The sequence below is a fragment of the Equus asinus genome, chromosome 8 (assembly GCF_041296235.1).
Source record: "Equus asinus isolate D_3611 breed Donkey chromosome 8, EquAss-T2T_v2, whole genome shotgun sequence".
In the NCBI taxonomy this organism is placed as follows: Eukaryota; Metazoa; Chordata; class Mammalia; order Perissodactyla; family Equidae; genus Equus; species Equus asinus.
Window position 1 is genome coordinate 94,253,323 of NC_091797.1, and position 20,177 is coordinate 94,273,499.

Genomic DNA, 20,177 nt, shown 5'->3' on the forward strand with positions numbered 1-20,177 from the left:
ATTTGGGATTCCCAGTTCTCAGTGGTTAGGAAGAAGTAGAAGCTTGAGTCAGATTTCCACTATAAATTATTTATTGCTTTTTCATAAATTCCTGTGAAAATGTCATCTAATCCTTACTGAGGTCCTGTTGTGGGCAAAAAGCAGCACTAAATAGCGGACAGACTGTCTAACCATCTAACTTCACTACCAGCTTTGTGGTCAGAATAATTACCTTTTCCTCTAACTTACTGAGCTGGAAATCTAGGCTAGAGAGACGAAAACAAGGTGCTCAGGGTTATCCCACCAGTAATGACAAAACTAGGTCTTGATTAATCCGTAGTTGATGCCAAAGGCCATTTTAACCAGAACATAATTGCCTCTCACAAATACGTAATGAAAGTAAATCAATGAAATGAACGTTAATGAAAGTAAATTAATGTAATGTAAGTGACAGGAAAAATTCGAAATGTTTTACTACGTTGTCTGAGTGCTTATACTTAATCTTTCCGGCTGGGCTCATAAATCGTGAGTTATAGTCACCCAGCAATCACAGTCTGCAGGTGCTGTGGAAGGTTCTAGCCAGACCCAGTCAAGATGCTGCTGACTGAGGAGGCAGGAGCCATCACATGTCCCTCTTGTGGCGGCCTTGGCCAGCCTTCCAACGATGGTCAGGGAGAAAGGGTTTGAGAAGGTCCTTCCCCTGCACTCGTCTCCCAGGAGCCGGCCAGGAAGCATCTGGGGGCAGCAGAGGCGACACTGGGAGGAATGGCAGTGGGGGCTGAAGGCCCGCGGGGTCAGCACTGACCTGATCGCTGGGGGGGAGGGGCGAGTGGCCGCTTCAGGGGGCGACAACAGGCGGCCAGGGAGGGCGACGCCCAAAGCGGCAGCGGGTCCGCAGGACTCTCTCACCGAGGTTCAGCGGCACGTTTGTGGGCGCGCAGGAGAGCCCAGCACAGGCGGAGCCAAGGGCAGGCGGCGGAGCCCAGGACGGGACAGGCGGCGGAGCCCAGTGCAGGACAGGCGGAGCCCAGGACGGGACAGACGGCGGAGCCCAGGACGGCGGCGGAGCCCAGCGGTGGACGGGCGGCGGAGCCCGGCAAGCAGAGCCGGCCCCGCCCCGAGGTCTCTTACCCCGCAGGCCCCGCCCCTGAGCGCCGCAGTCTAGACCCCGCGCCTTGCTCCTCTCACTCTCAGGCGCCTGAGGAGTCGCTGTGGTCGTGTCCGGAGGCCCCCAGCTGAGACGGCGCCAGGTGAGTTCCCAGGGGGCTGCGGGCGGGGCCCGGAGTGGGGGGCAGGCAGCGCGGGACAGGGGTTGCGGTGTGGCATCCCAGGGGGGGGGGAGGGGCGGCTCACGCTGGGACCTCCATTCCCCACCCGCCATGTCTCCAGCAGGTCCCCGCTGCCCTCAGCCTTGCTGAGACCCAGCCTTCAGGTCGAGCGCCTTCAGGGGGCTGGGAGCAGGATTCCGCCCAGAGCAGTGTCGCAGAGGTCTGGGGTGAGGGGTGGTCCTGGGCCAGCTCTGAATACGGGGAGCTGGGATCCTAGAGGATGCTGTGCACCTGAATTAATCAAGGAGCCTCTAAAGTTCTCCAGAACCAAATAGAACCCTGGGGCCCCTCTAGGGATGCAGATGCCACAGGTGGGGGTCGGCGGCCTCAGGATGAGTGACCACCCTTTGTGCAGCGCTGCAGTGTCCTTTGTGGGTGGAGGCTGCCATGGTGGGCTCTTGGAAAATCTCAGGACTCTCAGCGCCTCCAGTCTCCTATCCCCACCCTGCCAGCCAGAAGAGGGTGCCCCCTGGCCTTGCTTCTCTCTACACTGCTCCTGGTTAAATTCCCCGGGGAGGAAAGAAAAACAAAAAACAACAAACTAATTCTCCAGGGAGAAATCTTAAGTCAAATTTGTGTTTAGGCTTCTCACTGCGAAATCTTTGATCATATTTTTCCTGGTGGACATCAATGGAGGGAGAGAAGGTACCTTGCCTTTGGGCAGGGGGATTCAGGGAGCGCGGTGAGCAGGGTCGGGGGACACCCTACCTTTGCTGAGGCCCCTCTGCACAGCTTGTTGGCTTCCTCTCAGACCAGCAAGTGGGGGAGGCTCAGACCCCTGGAGGGGAGACAGATTGTGCCTCTCCTGATGCCCTGGACCCCCGTCCTATTGCTGGGGTCTCTGGAGTCCTGACCTTGACTTCTGGTCTGTGTCCCCACATGCCCACCTCAGGGTGCCTCCTTCTGTGAAGGTGCTGGGTCAGGCCAGGCCCTCAGGTACCTGCATGGCCCCATAGGCCGCTGCTGCCCCCTGCAACTGTGGAGAGGAGGCTGCCCGTCCTGGCCTGGCTGCCCGACTACTCCGTGCAGTGGCTGAAGATGGACTTCATCCCTGGGCTCTCAGTCAGACTCATGGTCATTCCCCAGGCGCTGGCCCGTGCTGAGGTGGCCTGACTCCTGCCCCAGGTGACATGTCTGCCCCTCCTGCTGGCCTCCTCTCCTCCCCAGGACCCAACCCCCCATGCCTCATCACCCACCCCCAAGAAGAGTAGAAATGCACAGTTTCCCCTCCAGACAGCAGAGCACCCAGGGGTCCAGCCCCATGGGAGCCAAGAAGCCTTGGATTACAGTCTAGAGCACGTGACTGCTTTTGGGTGGACGCAGACCCCTGTGACTGCTCTTCTCACACCTGTCACACTCAGTTACCAAGGCAGTTCTCGATGGTGTGATGGGGCCAGGGGGTGACTCACTGTAGCCTTGAGAACGCTTCCTCAGACTCGCAGACTCACATGTGAGCACGCAGGCCTTGTGCTCCCGCAGGTTTCACCCAAGGTCCCTGTAGGTACGGGTAGAAAAGAGGTCCCCTGATCACAGCAGGTCACACCCGTGGATGATAGAGGGTGAGCAGTTACCCTGCCTGTGTGCGCTGGTGTGCCCGAAGTACAAAGTGGACACTACAGACCAGTGTGCTCAGATGTCTACACCAGGGACACTGTGGGCATGCCGTGTGCCTCCTGGGGGCTCATCCCTTTCTCCCCAACAGTACAGCCTCTACTCTGCCTTCATGGGTGCTTTGTGTAGTTCTTCCTGGGAACCCCCGGGGATGTGATTCTGGGCCCCATGGCCATGATGTCCCTCCTGGTCTCCTGCTACGCCTTCCCTGAGCCCGCCTGTGCTGTGCTGCGGGCCTTCCTGTGGGCTGCGTGCAGTGAGCCCTGGGGCTCCTGCCCTTCGTGAGACTCTGGGGCCTTCCTGCTGTGGTGCGGGCTGGAGTTCTGCTCTTCCTGGGGTCCTGAGGCCCCTGCCTCCTGGGGATGCCCCTGCCCTCAGCATTTCCTTCTTTGCATTCCAAGAGCTGTCCCTGTGTGTGTGTAGCGGGGAGAGGGAGGACCCTCAGCCTCAGCCCTCCCCTATTCTGCTGAGAGGCCAGGACACTTGGAGAAGCGTCCAGAGCCTCAGACCCCGGCCTCCCTTTCCTGCTCTCCAGACCAGCCCAAACAGGGAGTGTCATTCCAGTCCTCGGCCCCAGTGCCATCCACACCGCCTCTCCCAGCCGTGTCCACCCATGTCCTCTGGGACCAGGCAGAGCTGTGATATTTGATATTCCCTCTTGCCCACCAGGGTTCCTGCTGGACTTCATCTCCTGCCCTGTCAGTCATTAAAGGTTTCACCTCTGCTGCTACCGTCACCATCAGCTTCGGGCAGATCCAGGTAGGTGCGCTAGTTGAGATCGGGGCACCTGCTGGGTAGCAGGACCAGCGCTAGGTCCTGATGTGTGCGGGCCAGTCTGTTGCTCCAGAGCTGGAAGTGTGCGGTGCTCACATGGGTCTCCATGAATAAAGGGAACCCTCTGGGGAGGTGTGGGGTGAGGGTCAGATCCCACAACAGGTCATCTGGGGACCGTGGATGACAGCCCCGCTCTGGGTGGAGTTTCCCACCAGTGTGCTTGGTTCCCGCACAGTGGTTCTGTTCCACTGCCTCCACTACCCACTCAGCCAGCAGCCCTCACAGGGCACGAGCATCCGGCCAAAAGTTCAGCAAGCAAGTGGTTCCCCCACACTCTTTTAGCTAGATGATTCATTTTATTTCATTTTCCAGTTCCTGTTGACGGTGTGTCAAAGGCCATGCTTCTTTGTGTTTCTATTTAAACCTCTATGAGAAGCACTAGATCACTGATCACTGGTTACCCGAGGCCGTCATTGGTTCTCCTTTCCCTGGGTCTGACGTTCCTGGGGGCAGGAGCTGTCTTGCTCCCGACAGTGGCCCCCAGCACTGTGCTTGGTATGAAGTAGGTCAACGCTCAGGTGGGTGTGCAGAATGGACCTGAGCTGCACTGGACACATGAAGCCGTGGGGCCCCCAGTGGCAGATGCAGGGCTGTGCCCCTGGCTTGTGACCTCATGTCCCCACCTGGGCCTCTCCCAGGCCTGGCTCTCCAGGCCTGGCTCTGCCCCTGGCTGGTCCATGACAGTCTTCCCTGATGGAGGACAGTGAGCACATCGAGGCCAGGAGGAGGCGTGTGTGAGAATCCAGCAGCTGACACTTCTTCCCTCTCACTCTGTGCTGAGGCTGGATCCACACTTTCCCTGTGCTTCATTCTCGCCACACCCATGGGAGGGAGGTTTATCGTCATCTGCATTTAGAGAGGAGGAAACCCCTTAGAAAGGTGGGTGAATGCGATTTATGTGTTATGTACACACACGTCAGGGGAAGCTTGGCAAATAATATGTCCTGGGATAGTCTGTTCTTTGTTCTGCAATCAATATCTTTCCTTTTTTAGTGTCAAGTATTTTCCTTGATACAATCATAATATGTGTAGAGGGCAGCCTCTGTATGCATTCGTGCTTGGTGACCGTAGGCCCCCAATGTCATTAAAGCCTTGACTAGGTCATGACAGCCAGCTGGGAGCCCCTAGGCTGGGGTAGGGTTAGGGGTCCTCCTGACCTGCCAGAACAGAAGTGGAGAAGGTGGAGGTTGGAGGTGGCCCCTGGCTGAGTAGCCAGGACTTCTGTGGCACCAGTGCCTCAGGCACCTTGGTCCTGGTGAGCGGTGTCTACATTGAGGGGAGTGTATTGTGGTCAGTGATGGTCATGTGAACTGAAGGGACAACAAAGGTTGGCATTAGGAGCAGGTACACACCTGTTTGACACATTCAGAATGTCTTTGTATTTGTTTTTGTTTAACTGTGCAAGGTACATTAAAGCCTCATGAATTTTAAGAGACATGTGTCTTGAAATATTCTGGCACACAGAGTTGAATTTTCCACAATTCCTTGTTGCTCTGCCTGCTGGTAGCGCAGATCCTCATTCATGTCTCTGATCTTATGTAGAGTTTAGGGTTACACTCAACATCGAGAATAGCCTTTTAGAAACACTGTTGGCCTCTTTTCAGTTTATCCTGACGGCATCTGTCGCTTTTGGAGCCCACTCCAACCACAAGGAGGACAGTCACTCCAATGCCTGTGAAAAGGAATCTTCACGAGTGTTTAGGTAAACGGAATCTGGTTCATGAAGAGCAGACCCAGTGTTGTCCATCCCAGAGGGACCAGGGACAGCTGCTTCAGGTCAGAGGGCTGAGGGCGGCACGTTTCCTCCAGGAGGAAGCATCCACCAGTGACATACTTTGTCAGCTAAGAGCAAGGGAAGAGTCCCTCCTTCTGAATATCACCACGTTGCATTTTTAGGTGCATTTTAAAGGGATGCAAATGTACTGCATACAATTGTTTTTAAATATTAAACATGCGGAGATTTTGGAAAGGATTATTCCCCCACACAGTAAGTATAAGTATATTCTTGTTAACAAAATGGATTCTGATTCAGTGGGTCTGGAGTGGAGGCTGAGACTCTGCATTGTTAATATGTTCCTTGTCCCTCCAAAAATTCACAGACATGTTTTAATGTTGACAAGCCCATAGGGACAGTGAGAAATGAGAAGAGGAGTCCTCGGCAGACGAGAACCTAAGAGAATCTCTGACAGAGAACTGAGTTTTGGTTAAATGAAAAGCACACTCTGCGCACAGAGAAGATCAGAGGACAGATGCAAAGACGGGAGGGGCTCCTCTTTATTTCAAGAGCAACAAATGCCTCCCCACAGCCTGCACCCGGAGCTCTTGCCCCATCTCCTCAGGCTCCTCCTCTGGTCCTTTCTGAAGTGCACAGGTCCTCCCCTCCCCCCTCCCCCTCTCTGATCCAGGACTTCGCTTCCCAGCCCCTGCTCTCTCCCTTTTTTTCTGCAGCCCTTCTGCCCTGTGACTCCTCAGTTCACTGCCAAGGTCTTTGTCAGAAAGCTCAGGGACGTGTTTCCAGATCTTCCTTGGAATCGAACACTCCCATCCAGTCCTCTGTCCTGAGCCTCTCTGATCCCTTACTTCCTGAAAAGCCTCATGTCCACAGATTCTCATGTTTTATCCCAACTGATACCTTCTCCTTCTCGTTCCCTGGTTTCACCTCGTTTTCAAGGAATCCGGTGAATCACTCCAGCGTGCTGATTCATCCTCCCAGACACCCAGCACTCTGTCCTATGTGCCCATCCAGTGAGGAGTCAGGTAGGAAGAGAACACACGGCTTCCTGAGCAGCTTAGGAAGTGAGTTCACGGCTGAACTGTGTCTGCTCTCAGCTCTTGGACATTTTATTTTATGTGCAGCTGGTATGAGACATCTGTGGGGGCTCTCCCCTAGGAAACCAGATTCCTGTCCCCCGGTCCCTGCTCAGTGCTCTCTGGGTCCAGCAGCTGGGTCCTCTCTGGGTCCTCAGCAGCCTCAGGCCAGGGCCAGCCCCAGCCCACTCCTCTCAGAAATGACACCCAGTCATTGAAAGGACACAGGGCCCAGGGAGGGCTTTGGTGGGCCAGAGGGGCAGAGCAAATTTGCATGAAGGGCCCCTTTCTCTGGGGATTGATGGGGAGGAGAGAGACCTGAAGCATGTCCATCTCAGCTGAGCTCTGGGGTGTCCACGGCCTGGACACCACTCTTCCTTCTCCCCCTCCCCCTGCACTGCACAGGTCAGGATGGCCCTCAGCATCCTGACTCCCCCGCTCACTGCAACTACCCACAGGCTGGAAATGTCCTTCCCTCTTGTTCTTCCTCCAGGACATGATGGGAGTCTGTGTTTTCACAGTCCCTCTCACAGACTGTGCTGATGCAGCCTCCCACTGCATCCGCCTCCCTGGGAGCCTTGGCCAAGCTCACCTGCTCCCTGAGCAGTGGCTCCAGTAACTGCAAAGTGGACTGGTACCAGCAAGGCCCAGGGAAGGGGCCAGGGTTCCTGCTATGAATGGTCACCGGTGGTATTGTGGGATCCAAAGGGGATGGGATCCCTGGTCGCTTCTCAGGCTCAGGCCTGGATCAGTACCTGCCCATCCAGAACATCCAGGTAGGGGACGAGGCTGACTCCTACTGCGGGGCAAACCATGGCAATGGGAGTAGCTTCATGTAACCCACCATGACACAGGCAGAGAAGTGAGCCAAAAACCTCTTGGTGATCTGCCCTGTCCCCATGGCCCTCCTGTTGGCCTGACTCCCAGTTCAGAGGGAGCCTCCTGACCTGCCTTGAGAATTTCCATCTCCCAGAGATGTTGGTGACTCAGCACCTATCGATGAAGATGGTCCATCTTTGAACAACCTGCTTGGTCTCTGTCCACAGCAAATCATCCCGTGTTGCATGAATTTCCCTTAGGTACTTCTTGAAAATGAGAATTTGTACTGGGAAGTGTGGTTTTTGCTACTCACCTGAGAGGTTTATGTTCCTGGATGGAGACCCATTGACAGGTGCACTCACAGCAGAAATACCATCCGCAGCTCCCCTGTTTCCTTGATCCTCATTTGACGTTTGTGAGCTGCTCACGCAAAACATAACATTGACTGTTTCGCTGGAGATACAGGACCTTGACCCAACCCTCAGGGTCACAGGTGCATGCGATTCACCTGGACTTCACCCAGCTCCATCACCTTCATGTGCACAGAGGACTCAGGGTGAAGGTGCCTCTCTGTGTGTGAAATAAATAAAGAACATTTTCACACACAGAAAGATGGGAGTTGCTGGGCTTGCTCTGCTCCTGAGGCCTTGAACGAGGCCTCGTCTGCCTTCCGCACAGTGCTGTGTTTCATGTGCAAGAGAGAACGCTCTGGCAGAATTGCTCCCTCTGGTCGGGATATGTGGGGACATGTGGGACAGGGGATGACCCTCTGCTCTGAATGACTGTCATGGCCCCAAGTCTGGGAAACCCCACCAGGATGAATGAAGATGGTGAGGATGACAGGGAGAGGCCCTGTGGGGCTTGTCATTGGTCCAGTTCAGGCTCCACTGTCTGCAGGATGAGACCCTGGGTGTGTCACTGACCACTCAGAAGAGGCCAGCATGTTACAGTAAATTCAAAGTTAGTATTTGCTCTTTCATACAGCAGTGTTACAATTAATGCCCACTTTGTGCGTACATTATTATAAGGCAAAGAAGCAAGAGTTATACAGAAATTTATGAGTCATTAAAAATCATATCTGGAGAACTGCATTATTATGGAAACTTGAGCTGCTAAGTCCACTCCAGTTGATGCATTTGATTCCTAGTGTAACCCCAAGAAGCTGAGTGCCTTGTTCATTCACACCTAAGCAGAGGAAGGACTCAATTCCCCTGAATCAGTGTTCAAACTCAGTCATCATGGGGAACGCTTCTCCAGGCTCTCTAATTAGTCTCGTTTGCCTCAGATTGTCAGATCTGAGGTACAGAATCTCCATGTATTTCCTTTGATCCTGGAAATCTGGCTCAATTCAAAGATGATAATTTTCTCTTACCAAGTTGGAAAGATTAGACATTTAAAGAAAATGAGACATGCAATAGTTCAACTTAGAACTGCTGCTTTGGAGGCTGTAAATAGATATAGCCGATAAGAAAAAAAGTGATTGGGATCATAATCTTCTGTTATGTTCAGTATTTCTCTTGTCAGAATTTGTATAACTAAACATCCATGCAAATGGTTCAAATTTTAGGTTTGGATGTTTCCATGTAAATTATGTTTAATAAAGTAACATTCGCTAATTTCACCATGGTCAGACATCTGCAGGACGTACTATGTGAGCCTGGTCCTGAAGGAGGAGGGCAAGAAGAAGGACAAGAGGACCAGAAGGGACCACTATGATCCAAGTATCCTCCTTGAAAAGGAGACCTGCTACGGGTTTTGCACAGGCTGCTGGAGAGAGAGGGGAGGCAGGAGGCTGGGGAAGAAGTGATGGCCGCACATAGAGCGAAAGGGTGAAGATAAATATTCTGACTTCATCTTGATGGAGAGAATCTCTGAGAGACTCTCAGCACAGGTATGTGAAATACCACTCAGCACAGGTGTTTGAAACATCACTCAGACTCTGGTGCAAGGAATTAAAGTGGGCCAAATGGTGGACAAGACACACTGGGGGACGCTGCATGGCCAGGCGAGCAGGGATGGGCGCCTGCATTCAGGCACCTGGACCAGGGCAGGAGGTGTGAGCACCAAGGGGAGGCTGTGGGCAGAGCATGGAGAAGTTCAGTGTCCACGTCCTGTAGGAGGTGAGGGGCTCCCAGCAGTCAGGACGGGCTCCAGATCCCAGGTGAATAACTGGTCAGGGTGGGGTCAGCCACGTGAGTGCATTTCTCTGTGACGGTTCCCTGTGTGGTTCCTGGACTGGATTTTTTCTTTCTTTTGTCAACACTGTATACACAGAGCCCAGAACACAACCTTACACAAAGGACAGATTCCACACCAGTATGTTGAGTGAATATGTCAACTCACCTAAACTGGAAGCCCAGGAAGAAGAGTAAATGTGAGGCGAAGATAGCGACATCTGCTCTGGGGACATTTAGTGTTTGGAGTTCCGAGTTGACTAATGAGGAGATTTTAAATAAGAACTGGACCTCAGTATGGAGAACAGGAGACAGACCTTAACTTCAGCCTTGGTGGGTGAGCAGCACAATGGGCTGGGTTCTGTGTGCTCCTGCAGAGACAGTGGGAAAGGACATGATTAGCCAGCAGGTGCTGAATAAAGAAGCCACAGGAGCAGGTAGGTCACGGAGCAGATTCTGAGCTCCGAAGACAAGCTCCATGAGCAAAGGACCTGCAGAGGACAGATTAGATGTACGAACATCTGCTGATGTTTCACTTAAGTACCTATAAGAGAGCCATTTGCCGGAAAATGTTAAATAAAATCTCAAAATCCACTCTATGATCAATGAAGTATTAATATTAAACTCTTCAGTGAAATCTCTCTCTAAAGAACCTTAGTGGCAAACCTCACGAAGGAAGAAAGTTGGGATTTCTGGGCCGTGTGTCCACAGGACAGGTGGGTCTGCGCTTGGGGAAGTGGATGACCGAGGCCTGTTAGTGAGTGTCAGACTTTCCGTTCCCATCCGGACTTATTTTTTCTGCATGACAACATGCAGTAAGCCCTGCAGCTTCAGACATCACGGACATTATGCTTCCTTCACTCGATCAATTAGGAAAGCATTTAAATTAGATGTAAATTAAGAAATCAACGCATAGGTCAATTTATTTGAGAGTAGTTGGAAACTCTTGTTTTAATGCCCGATACGTGGGAAACTAACAACTTCGGTAAAACTTAAGTCATACACCAATGAAGTGACGCGATGTTTTCTGTATCTTCTCTAAGCACAAACACCTTAAGTTGTTATTTGGGTACATTTTTCTACCTCCCATAGATCAAGACTCTTTGTGAGAGGGAGAAACGCAAGCAAGCATGTGTAGCACTAGGGGATGTACCCAGGGATCAGACAACGGATCTGGAGAATAGAGACAGTGACCTGCTGAGCTGCAGGAGCCAGCTGGGCTCTCAGAGCTTTGGGCCATGGTGAGGGGTACACCCTATGACCAGCAGGGGGCAGTGTGGGACTGCCCTGTGGTCCCTACACAGCCACTCAGTAGGGACCAATTATCCACAGGAGCCTGGGCCTGGGGTTGGGCCCTGTGCTCACTGAAGGAGACTCAGCAGCCAAGTCCTCTCTGGCCTGGCAAAGTCCTCTGAGCAGGGACCTTTGTGTTGTCTCAGCAGGTGCTTCCTCCCAGGGCTCTCCCAAGGGGTGAAGCCGACCTCCATCCTCCTCAGTGTGTGTTATGAGCTGAGCTCCAGCACCAGGGCTCAGGGAGGGGCTGGACAGTCACTGGATGGAAACACATTTGCATGGACAGCCCCTCCTGTGTCAGAAGGTGGAGAAGAAAAGGAGGCCTGAGGCAGCCCAGCGCCATTTTGGGGACCAGGGGCTATGTGCACCATGGCCTGCACTCCTCTCCTCTTCGTGCTCCTCTCTCACTGCACAGGTAGGGACAAACCTCAAGGACACAGGAGATCCTTTCCAGCCTGCATCAGCCCCTCTGCATCAGACCCCAAGAAACTTTACCCTGGTCTCTGCCTCCTCACCCATGAGTGTCTGTGTTTGCAGCTTCCCTCTCCCAGCCTGTGCTGACTCAGCCATCCTCCCTCTCTGCATCTCCTGGAGCATCAGCCAGACTCACCTGCACCCTGAGCAGTGGCTTTGGTGTTGATGGCTACTGGATATACTGGTACCAGCAGAAGCCAGGGAACCCTCCCCAGTATCTCCTGTATTACAAGTCAGATTCAGATAAGCACCAGGGGTCTGGGGTCCCCAGCTGCTTCTCTGGATCCAAAGATGCCTCAGCCACTGCAGGGCTTCTGCTCATCTCTGGGATCCAGCCTGAGGACGAGGCTGACCATTACTGTGCTACAGCTCATGGCAGTGGGAGCAGCTAGAGTTACTCACAGTGTCTCAGACAACGAGGAAATGAGACAAAAATCCCCTGGGCCCACTGACCTTGGCTCTGGGCCTCTTTTCAGTGAGAACGTTCCGTGGTGACTCCTGTAGGGGAGACTTCTCTGTGGTGAGACCTGTCCTTGAGGAGGAAAGAGAAACTTGCAGTTTATGCCTGTTACCTGAGCCAGCACAAGGCATCCCAGGATCACTGAGACAGATGGGAGAATAGAGCCCAAGGGCACGTCCCATGGGGTCTGCAGTGAATTAAGAGGAGTAAATATTGTCTGATGAAAATGAAACTAAAAGTGCTGACCAGTACAACCACATTCACCCACACATCAATGTCATCATCTTATTTCATAGACTGTGAGCCTGTGTTACTGGTGATGTATCTATAGCCAATTTATTGATACTCAACCAGGTCTCAGACACATTTTCCTCTCTCTTAACCAGCCCACACACCAATTTGCTCACAGCTACAGACCCTCATGGACAGCATCCCTCACATACATCCCTCCTAGTCTCTCCTCTTCTCCTGCATCCCTGAAGAATTCAGATCCCTCCCTCTGGGCTCTTCAGGTCGTAATTCCATCTCCACATTAGGTTTTCAGAGAATGCGGTAATGTTTTTGCTGTAGTTTCCATTCTCTAGAGACTCCGTCACTAGGGAGAATAATACTAAAATTTGACCTATTTAAAAACTGTTCATGATTTTGTTCCTCCTCTGATCCCATGCTCTAGTCGTCTTCTTCTTTCATACTGAGTCAATCTCGTTATTATGGCAATAAAATTACTGATTTTTTCTAAAAGTGGCTTCAACATTCAACCTTGCATACTTGCACTTGGAAGCTATTGATTTATTTTTTCCCTCCTTCAGAATTAACTGAGACCCCACACAGGGTGAGTCTTGAGTAATCCACAGAGGAAAGAATGGCTACATAATTCAGAAATGAAATTTTTCTTTTGTCTCATAATCTCTTGTTTCCGAAGAACTTTCTGGACAGCACCTCAGGTGTGGAACCACTTTGCTCAAGTCAATGAAGCCGCATGTATTAGCCCTTTTCGAAAATAAAATAATGTCTCTTGATCATCCTCAGGGGGACGTCTGGGCACCACAGGGGCCCTGTGGGGCTGGCTGTGGTGAGAGGAGCAGGAGGATGGAGGCTGTGTGATCGCTCCTGTCCTGTGCCTCCTGAGACCTGAAGCCGCTGCGGCTGTGGGCCTCGTGCCTCCACCCAGGTTCTGAAGATGGATGGGCATCTCACTCCACCGGGCCTGTTCTTGGGATTCAGGGGACTCGTTAACACAGCTGATATGCACCAAATTCCTCCTCCCTGTGAAAAGTTCATCCTGGTCTAAGGGAAGTGGCCTTCCAGTCACTTGTCCTTTGGCTCCAGGACCCTGGAGGGTCCTGGCACAAAGATAACCAATGGATCAAAATGGAGAGCTCTGAGCCAGCCCCACACATACATGAGGGCATATGCTTTGTAACAAAGGTGGCCTCACAGAGCAGTGGGGAAAGACAGCTCTTTTGATAAATTATGATGGGTCAATTGGACATCACATGGGAAAAACAAACTTGTCTTCGGAGCTCCCACTTTGGACCCTGCATGATGCCATGATACTCTGTTCTTACATGCTTGTATGATGAGGACTATAATGGTTGTAACATCGCTGTTATATGTTTACAGATTTGCCACTCTCAATGTGCTTTACAATCTGCCATTTCCCCAACAACCCTAAGAAGCAGGCAAAGAAGACCTTATTGGTCCTTTCATGGATGATGAAGGAGAAACTTGAAAGTGTGAGTGACTGACCCAAGGACATTTACCTACTGCTCGAGCCTCATCTGCTTGATTCCAAGCCCGGGACTCTTTCCAGTTCAAGAGGTCCTAATTCCCATTCCCGGGGGGAATCAGGGGAGCAGGGAGAAGTGGGCTGTGATGGAGGTGGACTGGGAGTGGCTAGAGGTCAATAGCACCGTCCTCGCACCAACTTATGATGGGCTACTAGGCCAAGTGCCCCTGGACCTCTTCCTGAGGAGGGTGCTCCATAAGACGGAGCAAGAGGGTGAGGAGTTTTGGTGGGAAGAGGAGGGCCAGGGAAAGGGGCAGAGAGTCTGCCACTTGGAATAGCAACTGGTTGGGGGCAGAAGAGCTGAGGCCTGATCCAAGCTCGGCCATGAACTTGCTGTGTGCCCTTGGACAAATGACTTTATCTCTCTGGGACTCAGTTTCCTCATCTTTGAAGAGATTAATTCCAATATCTATCACCTAATGTGGTTGTAAGAATTAATGGGAATTGTACTTGTCAATTAGTGAGGGCTCAACAATTGTTGACAGTCAATATTATTCAGATCACGTCTCCTCACTAATAAAAAGCAACAGCTGCCATTAATTGAGTATTTACTTCTCTTTATCTCATCTAATCCTCACGACGACTCCAGGAAGTGGGTGTTCTTTATGTGCCCATGTTGCAGATGAGAACAGAGGCCCTGAGAGGTTGCAGCTGCCCAGGACAGAGCCAGGACTGAAGCCAGGCTGCCTGGACCTTCAAGGCCCACTGTCTCCTGCCTCTGTCCCTCTGGCGCTGTCACTCTAGGAATGCTTTGCTCATGATGGGGAGTGGGTGAGGGTCAGGGACAGGTGGGAAGGTGTGTGTGACCTCACTAGTCCCTGTGCTCCAGGGAAAGGAATGGTTTCATCTTCCAAGAGGGAGGCACAGGATGGGGAGGGAGGAGGGGCAGCCTCAGAGCAGGGTCTGCCCAGTGGTCCCTGGGTGGGATGCACAAATCCGCAGCCTAGTCGGCTTCCTCTTGGGCCAGGGGGTAACTCCATCTGGGATTGCTGGGCGGGGAGACTGGAGGTCCAGCCTTAGCAAAGGATCCATGAGATGCATTTTCCCAGCCCTCCCCATCTCCTGAGACAGAACCGTGTCCATGGATTGATTCTGTTTATGCCAATCTCTTTTACATGGAGGTATAGGAAAAAGACTGGAAGGAACTATGGCAAGGTGCAGATAATCATTATCTTGGGGTGGTGGGCATAGGGTTGATTTTTTTTTCTGTCATACTTTTCATTATTTTCTGAATTATCTGTATTAGACAAGAGTTAATCTTGTAATTGGGAAGACAATGTGCTCTAATAGAAGAAATGCAGTTACAAATTCTTGTTGCTAGTTCCAGTGAAGAATACTCTGCTAATGACTACTTTAGAGCATCTCCTTGAGTCCCAAGCTTAATGGACACTGGTTTTGGAGTCACCATGTTCAGGTACAAATCCCAGCTCTGCTACTTTCCAGCTGTGCTAACCCAGGTGATCCTGTTACCCTCTCTGGTCCCGGTTCTCTCATCTGAAATGTTGAGAAGGAACGAGCTCCCTCCTGGGGCTGTTCGATGACTTGAGATGATGTTTGGAAGCCGCACGGCCAGGGTGCTGCACTCAGGACACTCTCACTCAGTGGTGGCTGCTGTCACAGGCCATATCATGACATGGGCTCCTTTCCCAGAGAGCCACTTGGGACCCTTTGAAGGTGGCCATTGCCTATCATCCCCACTTTATAGATGAGGATACAGAGGTTCGGAGGAGTGCTGAGTCTTGCCCAAGGTCACAAAGCTCTGAAGGAGACTTCTGAAACAGGCTCAGAGAGGGTAAGTGATGAGCCAAGGCCACACAGCTTAAACCTACTGCCTCTTAAACAACAAAGTCAATACTAGCTTGGCACTTTGCATAATCATCTCAGTTAATTCTTCAAGTAACCCTACAATGTGATTCTCTTCAGCGGATTTTACAGACAAGAAAACTCTGCAGCAGGCCTGGCACCCAGTCTGCCCAGCTCCCTGGGAGGCTGTGGCAGGAGCAGGTGGCATGCAAGGAGGCTAGCAGTAGGCAATGCTGGGGCTCTGTGCAAGGAGTGTCAGGCCGGAGGCACACTGCTGGTGCCAGTGGTGGCTGCAGTGACTCAGAGAGCTCAGGCTGGAGACCAGATAGTCCAGGGTAGTGAGAAAGGCAGCCATGGAGGCAGTGAGCAAGCACGAGGTGAAGGGGTGGAAACTCCACACCCAGGCACATGCAGGTCATGTCTGGCCACACCGTGCCCAGTCGTCAGTGGGGCCAGTGCCTGTGCGGGGCCTCACCATGGCTCAGGCACCTTCAGTGGCACCCACCCACCAGTATGCATGAGCAACAGGCTCCCAGGAGCCGGCTTTCTCTTCCTCTCTTCTCCCCCCCACCTCCCTGGCTGTCCAGCTGTTGTTGCCACTGCCTCCTACTCCCTGGCCACCTCTGTTGCCCCTGCTGCAATCCAGGATGCACACTCTTCCGCATTCCCACTGGAGACACAGAGGATGCCTCTTGCACCACACTTGGAGAAATAGCCGCTGGGCCCATCTGGAGGCGCTCAGTGGCGAGAAATGAAATCCAAACTCCATTTTCTTTGATGACATGCAAGGAAATTTCCCGAAGACTAAATAGAGAGCATGTTGCCTAATCTCATTTCTGATCCTAGAAAACCCATGGTGCACAACTCAATGTGAACCTAATTAGATATGAAAATTATAGGGCGATCTCACTTCTAACATAGATGCTCACATTCTTCAGCATATCAGTTAGCAGAATCCATTGTGACCTGATCAAATTTCTCTGGACAGCCAGGGAGGAATTGGGCGGAAAAGAAGGCATTTGCAAATTCTCCTGGGAGTAACTGAGATGGATTATGGAAGGAGTGCATATAGGAAGAGACAATGAGTCATATACAGCCTTGGCCCATGGCGATGGTTTCTGACACATTCTGGGAGAGAAAAAGGGAATTATAGGCCATCCTGCAATAGGAAACATTGATATCAGTGCCATGGTGGAAGCATACATCCATGTCATCATTCTAGGATAAAACTCAGGCCAAAAAAGCTCTTACCTGGGTCAGACAACATCCCCCAAGAGCCACCATGGGAGTTGTTTGCTGCTCTCTGCTCCTTCCTGCATTGTCATGGGCCCTGCAGCCCTGGGTTCCTCTGCCATATCCAGGTCCCCAATCCCTCCGTTCACCACTGGTTACCAGGGCTGGTGAGAAGGTGAATGGGGGGGATCATTTAACAGGTACTCAGCTTCTGTTTGGGATGACGAGAAAGTTCTGGAATTTGATAGTGGATATGGTTGCACAAAGTTTTTGAATCTACTTAATGCCACTGAACTGTACTCTCAAAAGTGATTAAAATGGTACATTTTACGTTATGTGTCTTTTATGACAATTGCAGAATTACTAGTTCACAATTCAGAACTACATTAAAAAAGTTATGCTCAAAAAGATGTTTCTGACCCTCGTATAATTTATGCTATTCTGCCTCATCCTCATTAATAAAAATTTACACCAATTTCTGATATTATCAACTGAATTGTGTGCCACACAAAATTCATTTGCTGAGCCCTAACCCCCTATGGACAATGTTTGGGGACATATTTAAGGGAGGTATTAAGATTAGATGAAGCCGTCAGGATGCAGCCCTAGTCCAATGAGACTGCGGTCCTCATGAGAAGAGGAAGAGACCCCAGGGCTGTGTGTGCACGAAGAACAGGCCATGTGAGGATGAGGGGACAGGTGCCATCTGCAAGCCCAGGAGACATGAGTCAGTGCAAGTCAAAGTAGTTTCCAGATTGGCCTTGGATGCCAGGCTCCTAGAAGTGTGAGAAAATTAAATTTCTGTCATTTCAGGCACCCAGTCTGTGTTGCTTTATTTTGGCAGCCCTTGTAGACTAATGCACTAGCTTATCGTTCCATTACTATGTCTACAAAAATCTCTGGTGTACAAGCATTTAGTTAAGAGAACTTCGTTGCTCATACAGTTTGCAAATGGGGGAGATGTAGCCTTTGGCAGCAAACCAAAAGTATGCTAATTTTGGTTGTCTTTTAAAGCCAACTATCTTTTAGGAAAGTTTTTTTTTAAAAAAAGCTGTCTTTTAAACAGTTTTGTTTTTAAAGGGTTGTCTTTTTAAAAAGTCTGTCTTTAAAGACTTTTTGAATTCTTTTTAAAATGTTCCCACCCAGGTCCCACTCAGGTCCCCTTATACAAATGAGGGGTGCAAGCCTGCTTTGTCCTGATTGGTTACAGTGGGTCATGGTTTTATTGGTTAGGTCCAGGGGGCTGCTAGGGACTTTTGTAAAATCTGGAACTCTGGCAGACTCAAAAGCTTAAGAGTGCATTCTGTGGTATTCTTGGGAATAGAGTGTGTGACTACATGCTGGTACCATCATGGCCACTTGACTCCATTTACTTTTAGATCCTGATAGGCTACATAGAGTCCATCTTGTTCTTGGGAATCTTCTTAATTTCATTTTATTCCACATTTCCCTTTTTGATCAACACCTGCTGCAGGCAGCATCCATGATCAGCTTTGTGTTTTTCCCATTTTGGTACTGAGGTGGCCTCTGCCTGCCTTGGGTCCATCTTGCCCCATGGAGTGACTCATGGGCTTAGTAGAGCTTTGTCATCCAATCAAATAACTTGGGCCAGGCAGGGCAGGGGTCCAGCCAGGTATCTGTTATAGGGAAATCAAGGTCTCAGAGTGCAAGTTGGTGGGGGTCCTGGTTAAGGTTGCATCAAGGGACTGAAGATGTTGACACATCATGATTCAGGTCAGAGTTTCCCAGAGGCATTTGTGGAAGCAGTCAGAATTTTTTTAAAGAGCAACCTGATGCTGAGTCCTAAAATCAACAATAATGTGAAGATCTGAAGACCTGATCTTAAAAGTGACCCCAGACCTGAGAGTAACCAACTACAAAGATCTGGAAAGCTCAAGTCAAACCAGTGGGAAGGGGGGTGGAATCTGACTTGACTTTTAAACATTTGGCAAGTTTGAAGAGATGGACAATTTCTAATTCAACCTGTGACAAAGTGTTGATCCAAGTGCCACAAGAGGTGTTAGCAACAGTACTGACCCCTCCCTGAGCAGCAAGAGGGAAGTCTAAGGCAATGCGATTGTCAAGTACAACCTTGGTAAGGGAGTCTAAAGAACTTTTTTGAGCTGATATGGCCCTTGCTGAGGTCTGGGCATTTCGGTTAACTGGCCTAGTTAAATTGTGGATCATGCCATCCTACTAGGCAGCCCCCAACCCCAGCCAAGAGAAAAGAGCTCTGACTGTATAGTCATAAAAGGCACCAGAGCATGCTGCAGGAAGATGGCAGCCATGACGCTGGCCACAACTGTCATCTCGTATCCAGTGGGGTCTTCGTCAGAGTAGTCATCTATAATACTCAGGGCCCTTTTTATTCTGGAAGGAGGGGGGTTTCCTTGAATGGCAGCTTTAAGAATAGTAAAAGGAGTGCTTAGTTACGCTCAACGGCATTGTCTGCTCATTTTTTAGCTATCTAGACAGTCAAATGCCCAGGCTGCTCTTTCGAAACTGCACACATATGAGTAACCTGGAAGAGCACATAGAACACTTCGGCCTTTGGTATTTATTGAAGAGTTAGTGGGCAAAGAGGATAAAACAGTGTGAAACCAAGGGTCAGGGTCATCCCAGGTTTTGTTTTGTTGCAGATGGACAGTTGAGAGCTGGTTTACCCAGTTAGTCTTCCAGGAGATTGGAGGTAAAGCTTGCACAGTGGGGTTGATGGATTTTGATTGGAGTGAGGGTACCTGTTTTGTAGCCATGTTTCTGAGAGAGGAGGTTGTACAGAGATGGATGTTATAGTGGAATTCTTGTCAGGTACGATTGTTTTAGTAAGTGGAGTTGTCCAAAAACATGAGGTAGCTGAAGGGGTAAAGACTTGTACTCAGTAAGGTAGATTTTGGGGGCCACGGGTTTTATCCACTTGGCAGATTGGACTGTTAGTAATGTTAGTTATGTGTATGACTATAGGATCATTGTACCTTACAAATGATCTGATTGGAGAGTGATGACAAACTCAGCAGTCAGAAAGATTGCCAGTGGAGGCTAGGGATTGAGACACCAGAACAATGGTGTTACTCTTCCAAGGGTGAGTTGTGGTTCTGAGAAGGGGAGGGAAAGATGCAGAGGAAAAAGAGCAACAACAACAACAAAAACAGCATTCAGGTTGGAAATGCCAGTCAAAGGAAAGGTAGGGACCCGACCAAAGGCTTTGAATTATCCAGCAGGATTTAGGGTATAATATCTGGGCCATTGGAGAACAGTTTTGATTAGAACTAGGATAAAGAAGATTAAGAGCAATGTGGTGTAATTGTTCATGAATGTGACCACCAGCAGAAGAGATCAACTTGGTGAAGTAAAGCGGACAGCATGAGAAACCCAAAGCTAAGAACAGAAGTCAAAGAGTTTAGCTGTCGTGGGCTCATACGTGAGAATAAGCTAGCCCGGTCTTGAGTCTTGGGAAGGTTGTCTACTCAAATGTCAACTTCTCTTGCTGGAAGTTGTTGTTGGGAGTCAGCTGTATCTTTATTTCTGAGAGCAGAATGGATTTCCATTCATCCAAAGGAGCTAGAGCCTTTTTA

At 50.6% G+C, this 20,177-nt stretch overlaps 1 long non-coding RNA gene across 4 annotated transcripts; it reads left to right on the plus strand.

Moving 5' to 3' along the window:
* Window positions 1–541: 541 nt before the first annotated feature.
* LOC106826692 (uncharacterized) lies at window positions 542–14,096 on the plus strand. 4 transcript variants are annotated; one of them, XR_011505448.1, is made up of 7 exons: window positions 542–1,229; window positions 3,588–3,677; window positions 4,534–4,631; window positions 5,357–5,454; window positions 6,424–6,509; window positions 9,011–9,270; window positions 12,810–14,096. It is a non-coding gene; the product is annotated as an uncharacterized lncRNA (long non-coding RNA). The 4 variants fall into 4 exon arrangements; XR_011505449.1 differs by lacking the exon at window positions 12,810–14,096 and adding an exon at window positions 9,654–10,146; XR_011505450.1 differs by lacking the exon at window positions 542–1,229 and adding an exon at window positions 1,375–2,432.
* Window positions 14,097–20,177: the final 6,081 nt, after the last annotated feature.